The 20,319-nt window shown below is 37.6% G+C and overlaps 1 pseudogene across 1 annotated transcript; it reads right to left on the reverse strand.

Annotated features, from left to right (window-relative positions):
* Positions 1–17,957: 17,957 nt before the first annotated feature.
* Positions 17,958–19,516, reverse strand: LOC703922 (NGFI-A-binding protein 1 pseudogene; annotated as a pseudogene). The gene is made up of 2 exons (XR_013412732.1): positions 19,123–19,516; positions 17,958–19,087 (listed from the first exon to the last, which is right to left on the reverse strand). The product of XR_013412732.1 is annotated as an NGFI-A-binding protein 1 pseudogene (transcript).
* Positions 19,517–20,319: the final 803 nt, after the last annotated feature.

Below are 20,319 nucleotides of genomic sequence, written 5' to 3' on the forward strand. Positions count from 1 at the left end.
AAGCCCTGCATGCATTAGCTGTTTGTCCTGATGCTCTCTCTCTCTCCCCACCCCCCTGACAGGCCCCGGTGTGTGATGTTCCCCTCCCTGTGTCCAGGTGTTCTCATTGTTCAACTCCCACTTATGAGTGAGAACATGCAGTGTTTGGTTTTCTGTTCCTGTGTTACTTTGCTGAGGATGATGGATTCCAGCTTCATCCATGTCCTTGCAAAGGACATGATCTCATTCCTTTTTATGGCTGTATAGTATTCCATGTTGTATATGTACCACATTTTCTTTATCCAGTCTATCATTGATGGGCATTTGGGTAGTTTCCATGTCTTTGCTATTGTAAATAGTGCTGCAATGAACATATGTGTGCATGTATCTTTACAGTAGAATGATTTATATTCCTTTGGGTATATACCCAGTTGTGAAATTGCTGGGTCAAATGGTATTTCTGGTTCTAGGTCCTTGAGGAATCACCACACTGTCTTTCACAATGGTTGAACTAATTTACATTCCCACCAACAGTGTAAAAGCATGCCTATTTCCCCACAGCCTCACCAGCATCTGTTGTTCCTTGACTTTTTAATAATTGTTATTCTGATTGTCTCTATGCCTAATTTATAAATTAAACTTCATCATAGGTATGTATGTATAGAAGAAACTATACATAAGGTTTGTTACTATCCAGAGTTTCAGGCTGGGGGTCTTGGAATGCATCCCTTGCAGATAAAGGGGAACTACTGTATTCAACTGCTAAAAGAAAAAGGCTGTTCAAGCAAGAAACTTATATGCCGCAAAACTACTTTAAAAAGTGAATTCCTAATGGTATATGATGTTAAGCATCTTTTAATATGTTTATTTTGCTATCTGTACCTCCTCTTTGATGAGGCGTGTGTTCAAATATATGGCCCATTTTTAAATTGGTTTGTATGTTTTCTTGTTGTTGAGTTTTGAGTTCTTTGTACATTTTGGATACAGACCTTAATTGGGTATATGGCCGGGCGCGGTGGCTCAAGCCTGTAATCCCAGCACTTTGGGAGGCCGAGACGGGCGGATCACGAGGTCAGGAGATCGAGACCATCCTGGCGAACACGGTGAAACCCCGTCTCTACTAAAAAAATACAAAAAACTAGCCGGGCGAGGTGGCGGGCGCCTGTAGTCCCAGCTACACAGGAGGCTGAGGCAGGAGAATGGCGGGAACCCGGGAGGCGGAGCTTGCAGTGAGCTGAGATCCGGCCACTGCACTCCAGCCCTGGCGACAGAGCGAGACTCCGTCTCAAAAAAAAAAAAAAAAAAAAAAAAAAAAAAAAAAAAAAATTGGGTATATGTTTTGCAAATATTTTCTCCTAGTCTGTAGTTTGTCTTTTCATTTGCTTAACAGAGTAGAAGTTTGAATTTAATGGAGTTTAATTTATCATTTTTTTCTTTTATAGATTGACCTTTTGTTAAAGTCATTACCAAACTCAAGGTCATCCAGATTTTCTCCTTTGTTATCTTCTAGAAGTTTTATAGCCTTGCATTTTACACTTAACACTACAGTCTATTTTAATTATATCTATTTAATTTGGGGGAAAGGTGTAAATTCTGTCTCTAGATTCTTGTGGGGCTTTTTGTTTATTTGTTTTTGGGCTTTTAAAAATCTTTTTACATGTGGTTGTACAGTTGTTTCAGCATCATTTGCTAAAAAAGAATATTTTTTTCCATTGAATTACCTTTATTCCTTTGGCAAAAATAAGTTGACTATATTTATGTGGAACTCTTTCTGGGCTCTCCATTCTCTTTCATTAATTTATTTGTCTGTTCTTTCATCAATACCACACTACCTTGATCACTGTAGCTTTATGGTACGTCTTGAAGTGAGATAGGGTAAATCTTCTAACTTTGTTCTTCTTCTTGGATATTTCCTAAGCATGTACACAATCATGGGCATGTGCACAGCCTTTGGCATATGTGAGGTCTTCCAGATTTCCAGGAACATTTTGGAGCTTTTTAAAGCCCTCTATGGTCATCTCATTCCCCAGTTTTTCCTCTCAAGTTTTTTGGTCAGCTTCTTATTAATCCCAACTGATAATGCAGCCTCGGGCAGTTCTAATATTCATTGCCAATGATTGTTTTCGACAAATGCCCTGGGGATAAGCCTATTAACACAGCGTAAGCTCTGAGTCGGCTCAAAGAATGACAACTCCTGAGCATGGAACTTTTCTGCAAGTTATCAATCAGAATAGCTGACAATTGAAATTTCTCTGGGGATGGGACCTTTGGATGCTTGTAAACCTCTGTGCCCTTTCTAGTGGCTACTAGGCTACTGATTTTCACAACTACTATCATTGGGACACTGTTGGTTTTTGAGGTTACTATGGGACTAAGGGAGAGGAATGGAAGTAGGGCAAGTTAAAGCGCCATGAAACTCACTGTTCTTACCAAGATGCAGTGATTTTTTTCTTGAATAAATGCTCTATGGATTATTGCCAGCCTTAGGTTAATTTCTGGAGTTCTAAAAATTTGATTTTTTCACAGTTTTTATGTTGTTTCCATTGCTTTTATTAAGAAACACATTTTTGGAATTCCTTACTCTGCCATTCCAGAAGCGGTCTCCTGCACTTTGATTTTTTTTCATTTGGGTAGTATGTCATGGACCCACTCCACATCACTTCATAGAGATCTTCCTTATTCTTTTTTTTTTTTTTTTTTTTTTACAGCTGTATAGAAGCCACTGAGCTGATGTCGAATAATTTATTTAACCACTCTTCTGTGTACAGGCATTTAAGTTGTTTCCAATATTTTACAATTACAAACTATGCTGCAATGAATAACTTCGTACATATGTATTTTTGAATGTAAAAAATGTTCATATTAGAGATAGTTTCTTAGAACTGGGATTTCTGGGTTGAAAGGTTATGTTAGATATTGCCAAATTCCCTCTCAAAGAGCTGTACCGGTTTGCCTTCTCAGTAGCAATGAGAATGCCTATTTCCCTAAGACTCATCAACAGAATTGGCAGTTACACTTCTGGGTATCTGGTCCTTTGACACTTAATCTTTTAAAATTTCAATTACTCTTTATTTTTATAGAGTTGCTAATCACAAATTATGCCTGAGATTTGATATTCTTGTGAAAGTATTTCAGATCAAATTAAATGTCTTTTCAGTGGCTATGATTCACCATGATTAAATACAACATGTTTGACCAAGTTGTTAATTGACCGTTCTTAATTCTGGCAGAAGTTCTGGAGATCAGCAACAATTTTGGAATAGGTTCAGCAGCCCAGGTGATTCTCAACACAGTCAAGCCAGATGGGGATCGAGATTCTATTATTGAATGAAACTCTTGTAAGGGCTTGGGAATGCAGATAGGGGGAGTTCTCAAGAAATTTTATAAGAAAGTGTTATGTATTGTGAAGCATGGGTTATTGTTTGTAAGTAAAATAAAAAGAGAGAGAGAGAGAGGAAAAGAGAGAGAGAGAGAGAGAGATTAAGCAAAATAAACATTAAACAAGGAGAAGGTGCTCCAACCATTTAAGTGATACTTTAAAAATGAAGACTAACAGCCTTTGGCAGATTAGAAGAAAAAAATAAAAGAAAAAGGTCAAGCAGAAAACAATTACCACAGATTTGATCAGTATTTACTATCTATCAACTGTAAGACTGTTCTAGGCAGGTGGGGTCTATGGGAAATACAAAGATAAATGAGAGAGAATCCCCTAAAACCAATAATATTGTTTTATGTTTAATTTATCATTTATTAAGATCCTACTATGTGACAGACACCACTTCAGGCACTTGACTTCTCTTATTTCTTATCCAAAACATTACTGGGTTGATATTATTACTCCCATTTACAAGAAAGAGATTGAAGCCAAGAAAGGTTAAGAAACTTGTCTAGAGTCACAAAGCTGGAAAGTTATGCAACTTGAAACCAGATCTGCTTAGAGAATGTTAAATATCAACTGTGAATAGTATTTCATAGTAAATTATATTAGGATTAATCAAACCAGTTTAGCCTAAGAGAACAGCAGCAATAGCTAACCTTATTATATATTTTCTATATGCTGGGAACAGCACTGAACAATTTAAAAAATTTTTTTTTAAATTATACTTTAAGTTCTAGGGTACGTGTGCACAAAGTACAGGTTTGTTACATATGTATACATGTGCCATGTTGGTGTGCTGTACTCATCAACTCGTCAGCACCCATCATGTGCTGCACCCATTAACTCGTCATTTACATCAGGTATAACTCCCAATGCCACCCCTCTCCCCTCCCCCCTCCCTACAATAGGCCCCGGTGTGTGATGTTCCCCTTCCTGTGTCCAAGTGATCTCATTGTTCAATTCCCACCTATGAGTGGGAACATGCAGTGTTTGGTTTTCTGTTCTTGCGATAGTTTGCTGAGAATGATGGTTTCCAGCTGCATCCATGTCCCTACAAAGGACACGAACTCATCCTTTTTTATGGCTGCATAGTATTCCACGGTGTATATGTGTCACATTTTCTTAATCCAGTCTGTCACTGATGGACATTTGGGTTGATTCCAAGTCTTTGCTATTGTGAATAGTGCTGCAATAAACATACATGTGCATGTGCCTTTATAGCAGCATGATTTATAATCCTTTGGGTATATCCCCAGTAATGAAATGGCTGGGTCATATGGTATTCTAGTTCTAGATCCTTGAGGCATCTCCATACTGTTTTCCACAATGGTTGAACTAGTTTACAATCCCACCAACAGTGTAAAAGTGTTCCTATTTCTCCACATCCTCTCCAGTCAGTTGTTTCCTGACTTTTTAATGATTGCCATTCTAACTGGTGTGAGATGGTATCTCATTGTGGTTTTGATTTGCATTTCTCTGATGGCCAGCAGCACTGAACAATTAATATGGACCACTGTATTTAGTCTTCAGATTGAATTTTTTTTTTTTTTTTTTTTAAGATAGGGTCTTGCTCTGTCACCCAGACTGGAGTATAGTGGCACAATCACAGTTCATCACAACCTCTGCCTCCCAGGTTCAAGCGATTCTCCCACCTCAACCTCCAGAGTAGCTGGGACTACAGGCACATGCCACCACACCTGGCTAATTTTTTTTTTTTTTTTTTTTTGTATAGACGGGGGATCACTATGTCGCCCAAGCTAGTCTTGAACTCCTGGGCTCAAGTGATCTACCCACCTCGGCCTCCCAAAGTGCTGGGATTACAGGTGTGAGCCGTTGCATCCAGCCCAGACTGAATGTAGATGCCTGCATTCTCTACATTCTCTATAAGACTACCACCTATCTCACTGCCTATGTTAAAATCCTGGGTTTCATCCAGGACTCCTACCTCACCCACATAATTTGGTTTATAAATCCAGTGAATTCTGCCTCTTCAATAGATCTTTATCTTTTCTCTTAATCCTTATAGTCACTACCTTATTATGAAGCACCGTTATCTCTCAGATGGATTACTTTAAGTTTCTGAACCCCTCTCCCTGCCTTTATAATTCACATTCACCAAGCCAACAGAGTGTTCTTTCTAAACTGCAGATCTAAACATATCTCTCCTCCTAACCCAGAGAAGCATACTCTAAACCTCTAGCTTGATAGTACACTACTTTGACCCACTCTGTACATTAGGCTTATTGAACTGTCTGCCTATCTCTGATCCTGTCTGTATGTCCCTTAATATTTTTTATTTGTACAAATTTAAGGGGTACAAGTGCGATTTTGTTATATGGATATATTGCATAGTGGCAAAGTCTGGGCTTTTGCCCCTCAATTTTTAAGAGTTCTTCATATGTTAGATAGATGTGTCCTTTCTCTGTGTTATACGTTGTAAATATTTTCTACCAGTTTACCTCTCATGTTTTGATTTTGTTATGGTGCATTTGTTATGCACATTTAAAAAATGTAATCAAATTTAATAGACTTTTGTTGCCTCTGGATTTTGAGACATGGTTAGAGAGCCTTTCCCTACATCAAGGTTAAAAAGAAATTCATGCATGTTTTCTTCTAGTAATTGGCCTGGTTTTATTTTTTACATTTAGCTCTCTAATCCATTTGGAGTCTGTCTTTTTGTACTTGGTGTGAGATATGAATCTAACTTTGTCGTTTTCTTGTGAAACCATCTGGGCTTGTTGCTTTTTGTGTAAAGCATTCTCTTAATAACTTCCTGTATTACTTCTATAGAAACTGGTCTGTTTAAGCTTTCTAACATAAACGGGGCCAATTTTAGTAAGCTGAATTCCCTTATGAAATTATCTATTTCCTCTGGGTTTTCAAATTTGTTTGCATAGTCTTAGCTTAGTCTGTTTGGGTTATTATAGCAAAATGCCATAGATTAGGTGGCTTATAAACAACAGAAATTTATTTCTTGCAGTTCTAGAGGCTGAGGAGTTCAAAATCAAGGTGCTGACCAATCTGAGCTTTGGTGAAGTCCCGCTTTCTCAAAAACAGCTGTCTTCTCACTGTAACCTCACATGGTGGAAGGGGTGAGGGCTCTCCCTGGAGTCTTAAATAAAGGCATTAATCCCATTTATCAGCGTTCCACCCCTATGACCTAATCATTTCCCAAAAGTCTGACTTCCTAATACCATCATCCTGGGGGTTAAGATTTCAACATACAAATTTTGGGCAGCATAAACCTTCAATCCATTGTGATTATCATATGATTAAAGAATTTCTTTTGTTTCAATGGCTATTTCTCCTTTGTCATTTCTTTATATATTTGTGATTTTTTCTCTATTTCTTTTCTTAGTAAAGTTATTTAGTAGTTTGGCTATATTGTTAACTTTTGAAAAAAAAATTTTACTTTTAGGTCTACTGTTATTTTGTTCTCTTCATTAATTTCCAATTTTATCTACATTATTGCTTTCTTTGTGTTTTCATTCGGTTTACTTTTTAATTCTTTTTCTAATTTTATGAACTGGGAATTAAATTGAGTTAGTATTGCTCTTTCAGTTTTCAGGATAAAAGTGTTTAAACCAAAAAATTTCCCCTGATCACTGCTTTAAATATATCCCATAGATTCTGATATGTAGTACTTTTATTGTCATCATTTTTTAAAAATTATGTCATTTCAGTTTGTAGTTTCCATTGTAGTTTGGAGTTTTTTAATAGGAGATTTCTAAATTTTGAGGTGGAAGGACCTTTATGTTTTTATTTTTGTTAGTAAATTCTAGTTGTGAGTGCATTTTAATCAAAGATTGTTTACTATAATATTTATATTTTATGGACATAATTTTTGTGAACTAATAAGTGATTACTTTTATAAATGTGCCATGACCACTTGAGAATAATGTATATATTTCCTACTATCATGATGTAGATTTCAATATATTTTCAAGATATCTATCCTATTGATTGTTGTTTCCTAATTCATATGCATGTTTTATTTCTATACATATTTTTTGTTCACTTGATTTGTCTTGTAATGAAAATGGTATATTAAAGTGTCCTATTTTTATGAATGTACGTGTCTCCTTGCATCTTCTGTAGTTTTTGCCTTAAAAAGGTAGTTGTTGTGTTATTTAATGTATAACTATGAATAAGTGATATCTGTTCATTATAGATTGTAACTTTTGCGTTAAAATTGTCCTTCTTTACCATATATAATGCTTTTGGAATTGAATTCTGCTCTGTGTGATATCAGGATCATTACACTTTCTTTCAAAAGGTTTGGTGAGCCTGGTAAATTTTTACCTATACTCTTTATTTTTAGTCTCTCTGAATTACTTTGTTGTAGCTCTGTATCTTGCATACAGCATACAGTTGTTTTTAAAGTAGCTTTATTGAGGTACAATTTATCTAACAAAATTCACCCTTTATAAGTGTACAAATCAATGATTTTCAGTAAGTTCATAGAGTTTTGCAAACATCAACCACAATGCAATTTTAGAACATTTCCACCACTCCAAAATGATTCCTCAAGGCAATCTGCAGTCACTCCCTGTTTGTGTTGCTATGAAGGAATACCCAAGCCTGGGTAATTTGTAAAGAAAAGAGGTTTACCTGGCTCACAGTTTTGCATGTTGTACAAAAATGATGGCACCAGCATCTGCTCAGCTTCTGGTAGGGCCTTAGGCTGCTTCCACTCATGGTGGAAGATGACAGGAAGCCAGTGTGTACAGAGGTCACATGGTGAGGGTGGCAGAGAGGTGCCAGGTTCTTTTTAACAACCAGCCCTTGCAGGAACTAATAAACAAAGAACTTATTACCGTGAGGATGGTACCAAGACATTCATGATTGATGCGACCGCATGACCCAAACATCTCCCATGATCCCCACCTCTAACTGTGGGGACCAAGTTTCAGCATGGATTTGGAGGGTCAAATATCCAAACCATACACTCCCTATTCTCATCCCCAGATCTAGGCAAGCAATGATCTACTTTCTGTATCAAAGCATTCACCTTTTTTTTGGGAAACCTGATACATATAGAATCATGCAATATGTATTTATTTTGTATTTGGCTTCTTTCACTTAGGATAAAGTTTTTGAGGTTCATTCTTGTTGTAGCATGTATCGATTTCTGATTCATTTTACTGAATAGTGTTCTATTGTATGGATAGACTACATTTTGTTTATTCATTCATCAATTCATTATCGTTTGGATTGTTTCTACTTTTTGGTTATTATGAACAATGCTCTTATAAACTTTTGCTATATTTTTTTGTGCACATACATTTTCAATTCGGTTGAGTGTATATCCCTGAGTGGAATCACTAGGTGATAGGTTAACTCTTTGTTTAAAATTCTGATGAACTTTCCATGTTTAACGTTTTAAGAACATACCAAACTCTTTTCTAAAGTGTTTGCACCATTTTACACCTGGTGTGCAATGTATGTAGGTTCCATTTTCTTGGCATTCTTACTAATGCTTGTTATTAACTTTCTTTTTTATTATGGTCATCCTAAGAGTTGTGTAACAGTATCTCGTTGTGTTTTTAATTTGCATTTCCTTGAAGACCAATGAGGTTGAACATGTTTTCATGTTCTTATTTGCCATTGCTGTATTTTTGGTGAAGTGTCTATTCAAATTGTTTGTCTAAAATTGGGCTATCATTTTTATTCTTACTAACAGGTAAGAGTTCTTTAAATATTATAGATACAAGTCTTTTGCCAAGTACATGATTTGCAATCATGTCTCCAGTTCCATAGGTAGTCTTTTTACTTTGTTATTATGTATTAATCATGCTTTTTATTTTGTGTATTTTTGAAGCTTTGGCATCTTGGGCTCTTGCTGACTGTGGCAGGACTGCTCCTCTCAGGGCTAGCCAATTCCTGGAGATAGTAAACCTGTGAATGTGCTTTCCAGATACAAACCAATCACTCCAGAGCTCCTGCCCTCAAACTTCTTTATCAGGCTTTTATACTCCAAGCCACTATTCCCCTGCCCTTGTCAACCCAGGGCCAAGTACCAGAAAAGGGACAGCCCCTATGCCCCAGATCTTGTTGAAATTATTGAATTATTCAAACCCGTTCCTTATAAGTGCACATGTTTTTCCCTTACTCCCTATGGCTCCTGACCAACTCTGTGCTTCCCCGTGTGGACCCACCATGTGGCATTCTGTGCCTCCTATTTCTAGAGATCTGTGAGTATAAACTTATTCCTTCAAGATTGTCGTCTCTATTTTGGCATGTCTTACCATGCCAGATTAAAACAGATCCCAGGTACTGTTAAAACATGATGGTGTCTTTAAAACACAAAGGTTTTAAATTTTGATAAAATCTAAATTTATTTACTTTTTTGTTTGTCACTTGTGTTTTTGGTATCATATCTAAGAAGGATTTGGCTTACCCCAAATCATAAATATTTACACTTGTGTTTTCTTCCAAGAGTTTTACAATTTTATCAATTACATTTTGTTCTATGATCCATTTTGAGTTGATTTTTGTGTATAATGTGAGGTAAGGGTCTGATTTCATTGTTTTGAATGTGGATATCCAACTGTTTCAGCCAAGTTTGTTGAAAAGATTTTTGTACTCTACTGAATTTTCTTGATACCTTTGTCAAACATCACTGTGTCTGTGCCCTATCTGTTCCTTTGATTTATATTTCAATCATTATGCCAATAACACAGTGTCTCGAATACTGAACACTATAGCTTTTTTTCCTACTTTGCTGACTGTTTCTAACAGTAATTGATGTTAGATTTTACCAAATGCTCTTTCTGTGTCTATGAGATGATCATATGAATTTTGTTTGTTTGTTAATATGGTGAATTGTATTGATATATTTTTGAATGTTAAACTCACCTTGAATTCCTGAGATAAGCCCCACTTGGTAATGATTTATTATTCTTATATTGTTGGAGTAGATTTGCTAAAACTTTTTCCAGAGTGTTTGCATCTATAGCTTTACTAAATTTCTGTTTACTTGTTCTATCAATTCTTGAGGGAAAGATATTTAAATTTTTTACTATAGTTGTGGATTACTTATTTTCTTGTGAAGCTCTATCTGTTTTGCGTTGTTTCAAAGCTTTGTTGTTAGGTGCATACATGTCTAGGATCTTTATGCTGTTTTGATAAATCTGCCCTTTATTACTATGAAATGAATTTCCTTATTCTTGGTGATGTTCTTTGCTCTGCAATCTATTTTGACTGATATTAATATAGCCACTTTAGCTTTCTTTTTGTTAGCATTATGGTATATTTATTCTACCCTTTTACTTTAAGCCTATTTGTGTCTTATATTTAAGGTGTGTGTAAACAGCATACAGTTAGGTCTTGATTTTTTTAATGCACTTTGGCAATCTCTGCCTCTTAATTGAGGTATTTAGAATATTTACTTTTAACGTGATTATTGATATATTTAGGCTTAAATATGTAATCTTGCTTGTTATTTATTCTATACTTATCCCATTTGCTCTTTGTTTCCATGTTCCACTTTTTCTATTCAGTTTGAATGAATCCAATACATTTAAAATTTTCATTTTATATTTGTTGGTATATTAGCTATAACTGTTGTTTTTTCAGGGTTTATAGTACTCATATTTAACTTATCAGATTCTACCTTCAAGTGCCATTATTCCTCTTCAAGTATAGTATAAAAAGCTGAAGATAGTAACTTCCATTTCTGCCCTGCCCTGTCCTTTGGGCTATTGTTGTCATACATTTTACTTGTTTAGATGTTTTAACACTGATATGGTTTGGCTGTGTCCCCACCCAAATCTCATCTTGAGTTGTAGCTCCCATAATTCCCACGTGTCATGGAAGGGACTCGATGGGAGGTAATTGAATCATGGAGGTGGGTCTTTCCCATGCTGTTCTCATGATAGTGAATAAGTCTCACGAGATCTGATGGTTTTATAAAGAGGAGTTTCCCCTACACAAGCCCTCTTGCCTGACACCATGTAAGACATGCCTTTGCTCTTCCTTCACCTTCTGTCATGATTGTGAGGCCTCCCCAGCCATGTGGAACTGTGAGCCCATTAAACTTGTTTTCTTTATAAATTATCCAGTCTCAAGTATGTCTTTATTAGCAGCGTGAGAACAGACTAATACAAATACCTTCACTGTATTGCTATTATTTTTGTTTTAAAAGTTGATTTAAAACATCTCTTAAAGGTATTTGCATAAGAAAAGAATCTCAGGTATTTCGCCATGTAGTTACTATTTTTGATGATCTTCATGTCTTTGTGTAAATCCATATTCCATCTGGCATTTTCTTTCTACAAGAAAGAGTTGCATTTGTTGTAATGTGCATCTGCTAGTGATGAATTCTTTCAATATTTATATGTCTGAAAAATGCTTTCTTTTGCCATCATGTTCAAAAATTTTTTTCCCTGGACATGCAATTCTAGGTTGACAGTTTTTTCTTTCTGCAATTTAAAGATGTCACTCCACTATCTTCTCACTTGCATTATACCTTATAAGAAATATTTTATCACCCTTATCTTTGTTCCTCTGAATATGATGTGTCTATTTTTCCAGCTGCTTTTAAAACTTTCTCTATGTCACTGGTCTTGAGCCATTTAATTATGATGTGTTATAATTAAATGCAGCCATGGTTTTCCTCATGCTTCTTGTGCTTGGACTTCACTGAGCTTCTTGAATCTATATTTATAATATTTATCAAATTTGGAAAAATTTTGGCCATTGTTTCATTTTTCTTTTGGAAATGGAGTCTCATTTTGTCAACCAGGCTGGAGTGTGGTGGTATGATTTTGGCTCACTGCAACCTCTGCCTCCCGGGTTCAAGCAATTCTCCTGCCTTAGCCTCCTAACTGAGATTACAGGTGTGCGCCATCATGCCCGGCTAATTTTTGTATTTTTAGTAGAGACGGGGTTTCCGTATGTTGGCCAAGCTGGTCTCGAACTCCTGACCTCAAGTGATCCTCCAGCCTCGGCCTCCCAAAGTTTTGGGATTACAGACGAGAGTCACCATATCTGGCCATCATTTCTTAAAATACTTTTTCGTTACTCCCTTCTCTTGTTTCCTGTGAGTACTCAAATTACACCTATATTAGGCTACTTGAAGTTATCCCACAGCTCTTTGTTGTTCTATTTATTAACTTTAATTATCTTTGTGCATAATTGTGGGTAGTTTCTTTGCTACATCCTCAACTTCATTTATCTTTTATTCTGCAATGTCAAATCTATTGTTAACCACATTCAGCTAATCATATTTTACATACTGTAGTTTCCATTATTAGAAGTTTGATTTGGCCCTTAAATTTATAAATGTATAAATTTAAGGTATTGAATATATGGAATACAGTCATAATAACTGTTTTATTGCTCTTGTCTGCTAATTTTAACATCTTTGTCAGTTCTGAGTTTGCTTTATTTATTTAGCTCACATCATGGCATATATATGTGTAAATATATATATATATTTACTTCTCTGCACACCTTGTGATCTTTGGTTTATGACAAGCCTTGCAAATTTAACCTTTTGGATGCTGGATATTTTTGCATTCCTATAAATCTTGAGCTTTGTTCTGGAATGCAATTGAGTTACTTGGAAATAATTTGCTACTTTTGGGTCTTATTTTGGAATTTGTTAAGTGGGACTTAAACTATGCTCAATCTAGACCTAATTATCCCTACTGAGACAAGACTTTTTTTGTGTGTACTCTACCTAATACCCCATGAATCTTCAGCATTTACAATAATGCTAGTGGTAACCAGTACACTTACTCGTCCTGTTTGAGTGCAAGGCTCTGTTGCTTCTTATCTTTTCTGATGGTTCTTTCTCCTTATTTATATTGACTGATTTTTCTCCTGGTAATGGTTTATTTTAATGAGGTGACACACATTATGGAAATTATGATGTTAAATGTCTGGATTTTATTGTCTTTATTTACAGACTGTTGTGTTTTTATTCAGTAAAATTTCCAAGATCTACTTGGGTTCTCCCTCCCTTTGTTGCAGTCTGGCAATTGCCTTGAAGCAAAAAGCCTGGGTAAATATAAGGGCTCGCCTCATTAGTTCCCCTACTGTCTCGGATCACTGTCCTGCTTTGCTTCTTGTACAATGTCTGAAAGCAGTTGTTTCATTTATTTTGTCTAGTTTTACAGTTGTTTGTTGTGAGATAGCTACTCTTACATCAGTTATTTCCTATGGGTGAAACAGAAATACCCATAGCTAAAAAATTTGGACTGTATGATGGACATTATTAGTGGTATGTTTTTGTTTGTTTGTTTGTTTGTTTTGAGATGGAGTCTTGTACTGTCACCTGGGCTGATGTGCAGTGGCACGAACTCAGCTCGCTGCAACCTCCACCTCCTGAGTTCAAGCAATTCTCCTGCCTCAGCCTCCCGAGTAGCTGGGACTACAGGCACATGCCACCATGCCTGGCTAATTTTTGTATTTTTAGTAGAGAAGGGATTTCACTATATTGGCCAGGCTGGAGTGGTATGTTTTTGAATATCTGCATTTTGTTATATTCTTTAATTGTATTAAATTTTATTTTAGCAGACAATTTACTGTGCATCAGCTTGATCCTTTTGAGGCTTATATTTTTGTTGGAGTGGGTCTAGAATAACTTTTACCCTTGAGATAGTTGTTCCCTACTCCTAAAGTGTGGTCTCTCTGGGATCTCTACTGGAATGTCCTGGATGTTCAATGATGTCTATACATTCTAATTGGTTGACACCTAAGTTTCTTACAGTCTTATGTGAGTTTTAGTAGTTGTCCAGTTGTTTCTTTCTCAGTAATATTTATTTCCTCAGTAGCTATTCTTTGCCTAACCTCCTGGAGGCTTGCTCTGTATATAAATGCTAACTATGGTAGGCAAAATTCTATGATGGGTCCCAAGGTTCCCCTACCCTTGTGTTCATGCCCTCTATGATCTTTTCCCCTTGAGTGTGGGTGGAACCTCTGGCTAGCTCCTAGTCAATAGAATATAACAAAGGTGAGAGATTTTTCAGGTGTAGTTAAGGTTGTAAATCAGTTGACTTTGGGTTAATCAAAAAAGGAAATTACAGTGGATGAGCCTCATTTAACTAGCTAAAAGCCTTTAAAAGAGGTACTGGGTCCTCTGTGAGGTAAGAAATCCCTCTTGCTGATTTGATGAAGTAAGCAGCCATGACGAGAAAGCCCACATGGGAAAAAACTGGGAACTGCAGGTGGCCCCTAAGACATGAAGATGACTGTCAGCTGGCAGTCAGCAAAAAAGCCGGTGCATTCAGTCATATAGTCACAAACGAAGACATAAATGAATTTTATGTCTACTTTCATATGTTCCATTTCCAGTAATCTTCACTTTTTCACAAATCAACTTTCTTTTTGTCTGAAAATAGAGGAGAAGGCTTGTGTCTTTCATGCAATGTTGAGTCTGCTTGCATTGTATGCTTTTTCCTTGATTATAGGTCACATGTCTTTCTACTTCTTCTTATGTCTACTGTATAAGAGAACCATATAATTGTCCTATTTCCTCTCAGTCTGATAGAGTGAAGTGTTGATCACCTTAGTGCTTGGGACTCAGCTGAAGTTTTAATAAAACTTAACCAAACTCTGGTGCATCCCTCTTACTTGGGGATGGTCCTCCTATGCTTTTTTGGGGGTTGGGGGGCACAGAAAATCTTTATTGCCAAAGGAACAGGAAGCAAGTGCACTCCTCCCACCTCACCAACAGCTTGAAGAGTCTAAAAAATTAGACTGGGTGCAGTGGCTCACGCCTGTAATCCCAGCACTTTGGGAGGCCGAGGCGGGCGGATGACAAGGTCAGGAGATCGAGACCATCCTATCTGACACAGTGAAACCCCGTCTCTACTAAAAAATACAAAAAATTAGCCGGGCATGGTGGCAGGCGCCTGTAGTCGCAGCTACTCGGGAGGCTGAGGCAGGAGAATGGCGTGAACCCGGGAGGCGGAGCTTTCAGTGAGCCAGGATCGCGCCACTACACTCCAGCCTGGGTGACAGAGCGAGACTCCATCTCAAACAAACAAGCAAACAAAAAACGTGGACATCGCATAATAAAGTGTTAGGAACTCAGGGAGAAATGGTCCCTTGGACTATATTGGCCCTAATACTGAGGTAACCAATTGACTTTGTTCAGTGAAAATACCTCTAACGAAATGAAAAAAAAAATCAACTAGTTATAACATCCAATTCATATATACAATTCAAATAAAAAATATATTATTTGCTTTAATGTATTACAAGTTTAATACATTAGTGTTTACAAAATAAAAACTATATTCTACTGAAATTTCTCTTGTGCTTCCACCTCATCACTAAGCTTGAACAACCGGAAGCATATGATACTTAAGGAAAGGTATTATGAATTTAAAGATGCAATTTGTGGGTCCACAAGGAATGGATAAATATTGGAAGTTGGAAGATTACTGCATGTTTTAAAATTGTGGCTTATTAAAATTTACAAACTTGACCCTAAGACACACACACACACACACACAAATAAATGTTTCAAAATAGATTCTAATACAGGAAACGTTTCATGAAACCACTGAGATACTAACCGGTGCTATGGCTAACATTAAAAACTGAACAGTCTATTGAAATCATACTCATAGTATTTCTACATGCAGTGAACAATACAACCACAATAATCAACCTCAAGCTAGCAACAAAGTTGCAAGGTCCATAAGAAGCTTCTTCAGTGAGCAAAACACTATGGTACAATTAAAACATTTAGGAAGGGAAAAAAGCCATTTAACAGTATAAAAGTTGTTTACTGGTGTTTCCTACTGTAAAGTTCTTCCACAAATTAAAATGAAGAAGCAGTTTATATATGTGACAGTGATCTGAGATTACAGTGCAGACATTTCATCTAACATTTGACTGACAAATTTTAGTGTAACAGATTATGACTTACACAGATTATATTTTGTACACAGTTATGATCTAGAGCAGAACTAAAAAAACATACACACTCTAAGTCAATATACACTCTTCTCAACAATATGTGGGTTTAGATGAATCTGTAGGAAGTAGGTGAAGCTGTCAGGTTTGTTTTGGTTTGGTTTTTTTTTTTTTGAGACGGAGTTTCCCTCTTGTTGCCCAGGCTGGAGTGCAATGGCGCAATCTCGGCTCACCGCAACCTCTGCCTCCCGGGTTCAAGCAATTCTCCTGCCTCAGCCTCCCAAGTAGCTGGGACCACAGGCGTGTGCCACCACGCCTGGCTAACTTTGTGTTTTTAGTAGAGACGGGGTCTCCCCATGTTGGTCAGGCTGGTCTTGAACTCACGACCTCAGGCGATCCACCTGCCTCAGCCTCCCAAAGTGCTGGAATTACAGGAGTGAGCCACCGCACCCGGCCATCTTCTCTTAAACCAACAGAAAAAACGTATGTTGGCAGATGTATTTGATTTTTTACCATTATGAATTCCAGTGTGAAATTCTCATAAGTATGCGAGTACATTATAAACCTCTAAGCACACTCTCATATGTATGCACAAAGTCCATTAATTAAATTGGGGGAATTAAAAACGTACTGTCAAGTTAAAATGAATTTTAAGAAAAAACTGCATTCACAAATCTCAAAGGTGTAGAAAAATGAAATCATAAAATAAATAATGAATATAGGTGTCAACTAAACTTCCATAGAAATATGCCTACAAATGTGGATGCAGTGATTGTCCACACTTGTGATGGCTGGGTGGGGAGACATTCCCTAGTGAAAGCATCTAGTCTCTCTGTCTTCTCTACATAGAGAAGACTTACTGGATATAAACAGTACTTAATCTGTTATAGCCTTTGTTAACAGTCACCATCTTTATAACATGTAGGGTTAACTTACTATGTCTTAATCTATTTAACACATTCTGAAATATCAATGCTTAAGTCAAAGCTTTTACACATGGGTACACTTAGTTCAATTTATCTGTCTATGTAGTAGCTTTCTTTGATACATTTTAAGTAGCTGTTAATACAATCTAGGTCAGCTAGTTTAAGAGAGATATTTTCTACTCTATTGCTCATCTTTTTAACTTTCCTCCACTCAAGTATTTATTGTGTAAACGTGCATTGATAACCAGATATTATATGAGTGAATGCTACACATTTCTTGTTAAACAAAAATCAGTTTTGTCAAATATTAAATCCACAATATTTTCCTTGGCTTAAATTAAGTATTTGCTTTCTATTTTTCCATAATCATTGCAATCTTGCCAACAAGTACATCACTTAAGCTTTCTTTTTCACAACTGCGGGCAAAGATTCTAAACTCTGACATATATTTACATTAAACACACAAAGTAGACAACAAAATTTCAAGTAAAATAAACTGTATCCACATCTATTGAACCAAACAAGACTGAACATCTAGATTTCACTTCTATAAATTACACAAATACATTGCACATTCTTAAATAATGAATGCTTACAATATTGATTTGTAAGCCTTTCCATGTAGAATGACTCAACACAGGAATGTGAATGAATCAACGTTATTGTTATAGATTGCAACACTCTTTTGATTTTCTCTTTTGTGGCTGTTGTTTTATCTTCCTGGTTTCTGCAGGCTACTGTACCAGTCCTTTTGCTTTGACTATGAAATCTGTTTGAGCTGAATGAGGCAACACTGGTTATTAAGGCTTATTTCTGTGATGGAGTATTATCCTTAAATCTGATTCCATTTCCAGAGAACGGTATCTTGAATCTTCAGGGTCTGTTTTGATGACTTTCTTTTCTAAGGTAAAAGCTGAGTGTGGGTAGTCTTTTAAAATCCCAAGGCTCTCTGATGAGTGGGACTTTGCCTCACTGGGATAAAGTCTGCTCAGCTCCCCATCCACCACAATATGATGGGGTTGTCTGTTCTGTAAATTAGGCATTTGGAGATTCAAAGGTCTTTCTCCTTGTCCATCTGAGTTATCGGAAGTCAAGTCATTAGGACTGTACTTTTCTGAGCTCTGCCTGTAAAGCCCTGCAGACAGCCTCCTCTTGGCATGCTGCAATCTCTCACAGCCAGCTTGGTTGCAAAGGAACTCCATCTGCTTTGCCATCACCTTTTCAGGCTGCTGTGAACTAAGAGCTGTGAGTTCTTCACTCTTAGCTCTAGCTTGCTGGAAGAGCGTTTGCACAGAATCCTGGAAATCTGGAAACTCATCCTCCACTTTAATCCTCTACAAGGATAATTCATCTCTTTCTCCACATTTTGACTTGGTGGTTCTGTAAGTATATTTATAGGTGACTTCTTGAGAAATCTGCCTAGCCAAGGTAAAAAGCTCATCTCTTCTTGTCAGCAGAGCATTATCCTTCACACAGAGTTGAGCAGCCGTTTCATTAACAGTGAGCTCATGAAGCATGAGATGTTTTCCATCCTTCCTCTTTGAGTCAAATCTGCCATATACTCACTGTATTTCCAAATTTCCTCCTCTTTGTGTGGATCATTATCGTTCATCTCAAAGATGTGACCAATCATTTTGGCCAACTTCTGTTGTTTTTTAGCGGCTCTTCCACTTTGTTCAAGTCACTCTTCAGCAGTGTGGGGACCATCCGCTCCACACACTCGGCCACTGAGAGCACAGCAGCAGCATCCAGTGCCTCGCTGCTCTCCTTTGGGGACATGTGGGAGCCCAGGTCTGCTGGGGAGAGGCTGTGCTCGCTCTTGGTGGCATGGTGGCCTTGCCAGAGTCTGGATTTACCAGCATCCTGCAATGCTAGGCTCCCGACCACATCTGACTTCCCCTGTCCCAAGCTCTGCACACAGGTGGTGGCAAAATTGGGGAAACTGGGTGGTAAAGACATTGGGTGGTAAAATTGGGGATTTTAAATTGAGGTTCCCAGGCATTGCTAAACTCCTTTCATAACTACTGCAGGATATTCCCAGCCATGTTGGTGATCCCTCTGGCAGTTTATAGATGGGTATGCTACTGACAGGAAGGGAAGTCAGCAAGTGATTGAAAAGTCCAGGGTTTGTGACCCAGTCTCTCAAAGCCTTCTGTAGCCTTCTAACATGGAGGGGCTTGCTAACCATGCCCACGAGTGCCATGATTTCCAAAAACTCCACTTTTCCTGCTTCACAGAGTTGCTGGACATCATCATCACCTTGTTGGATAAAGGCATCAAAATAAGAAAGCAGATTGGCTTTTTGTAATATTCTATACAGCTGCAACTTCCCCAGGGTCCTGGGTAAGGCCACGGCCATTACTGTGGATGGGTTTAACTCAGCTAGCAACTGCCGCGGTCTTAGGCTCTCTCCTTGAGGACTGCTGGGCCCCAACTCCGAAGCAAGGGCCCCCGGCTCTCCCTCCTCCAGCGGCTGCGGAGGCGGAGGCCGGGACGCCCCCGATCACATCGAGGAGGGAAGGGAAGTTGGTGGGCGCTCTCTCCCTGCTGCCCCCCAGCTCGGTCCCGCAGCTTCTTCTCTCCCGCCCGACTGCGCTCGCTTGGCTTGGCCGCCGTGGCGGCAGCGCCTCTCCCCACTTCTGTGCTTTTAATTGAGAGCCATGTAGGTCTCTGTTTCGTCAGCCCTAAATGACCTAGGAATGGTAATGTCAAAAGGGTGAAGTAGTCATGTAAACCCTCCCACAGATGACAATAATAGAAACTGGATGATACACCCAAAGACAATTATTTAAAGACACTGAAATGTCTCTAAGAGCATCCAGAATACAGATAATAATTTACTCTAAAACTTCCAGCTGTAAGATTGTGATTTTGTTGCTTTATAGTAAAAGGATGACCTGCAAACCCCACAGCTATGACTACTGAAAATAATGTTAGAAAATGATAGCCTTACCCAGCTCAAGGTGCCAAAGTTCAGAATTCAGGGATGTAAAATCAACTTGTAATTTTAATTCTAGAAATATGATTACAATTTTTAAACGGCAATTCTATTATTAAGGTAACTGAAGCAGGAATATGACCCAAATTCCGAATATAAATTATATCCAAATCTCTGAATAACATCAGAAAAGCAGTCTGACGCCAAAGAGAAATCTATTCTTG

This window comes from Macaca mulatta, chromosome X (genome assembly GCF_049350105.2).
Source record: "Macaca mulatta isolate MMU2019108-1 chromosome X, T2T-MMU8v2.0, whole genome shotgun sequence".
NCBI lineage: Eukaryota > Metazoa > Chordata > Mammalia > Primates > Cercopithecidae > Macaca > Macaca mulatta.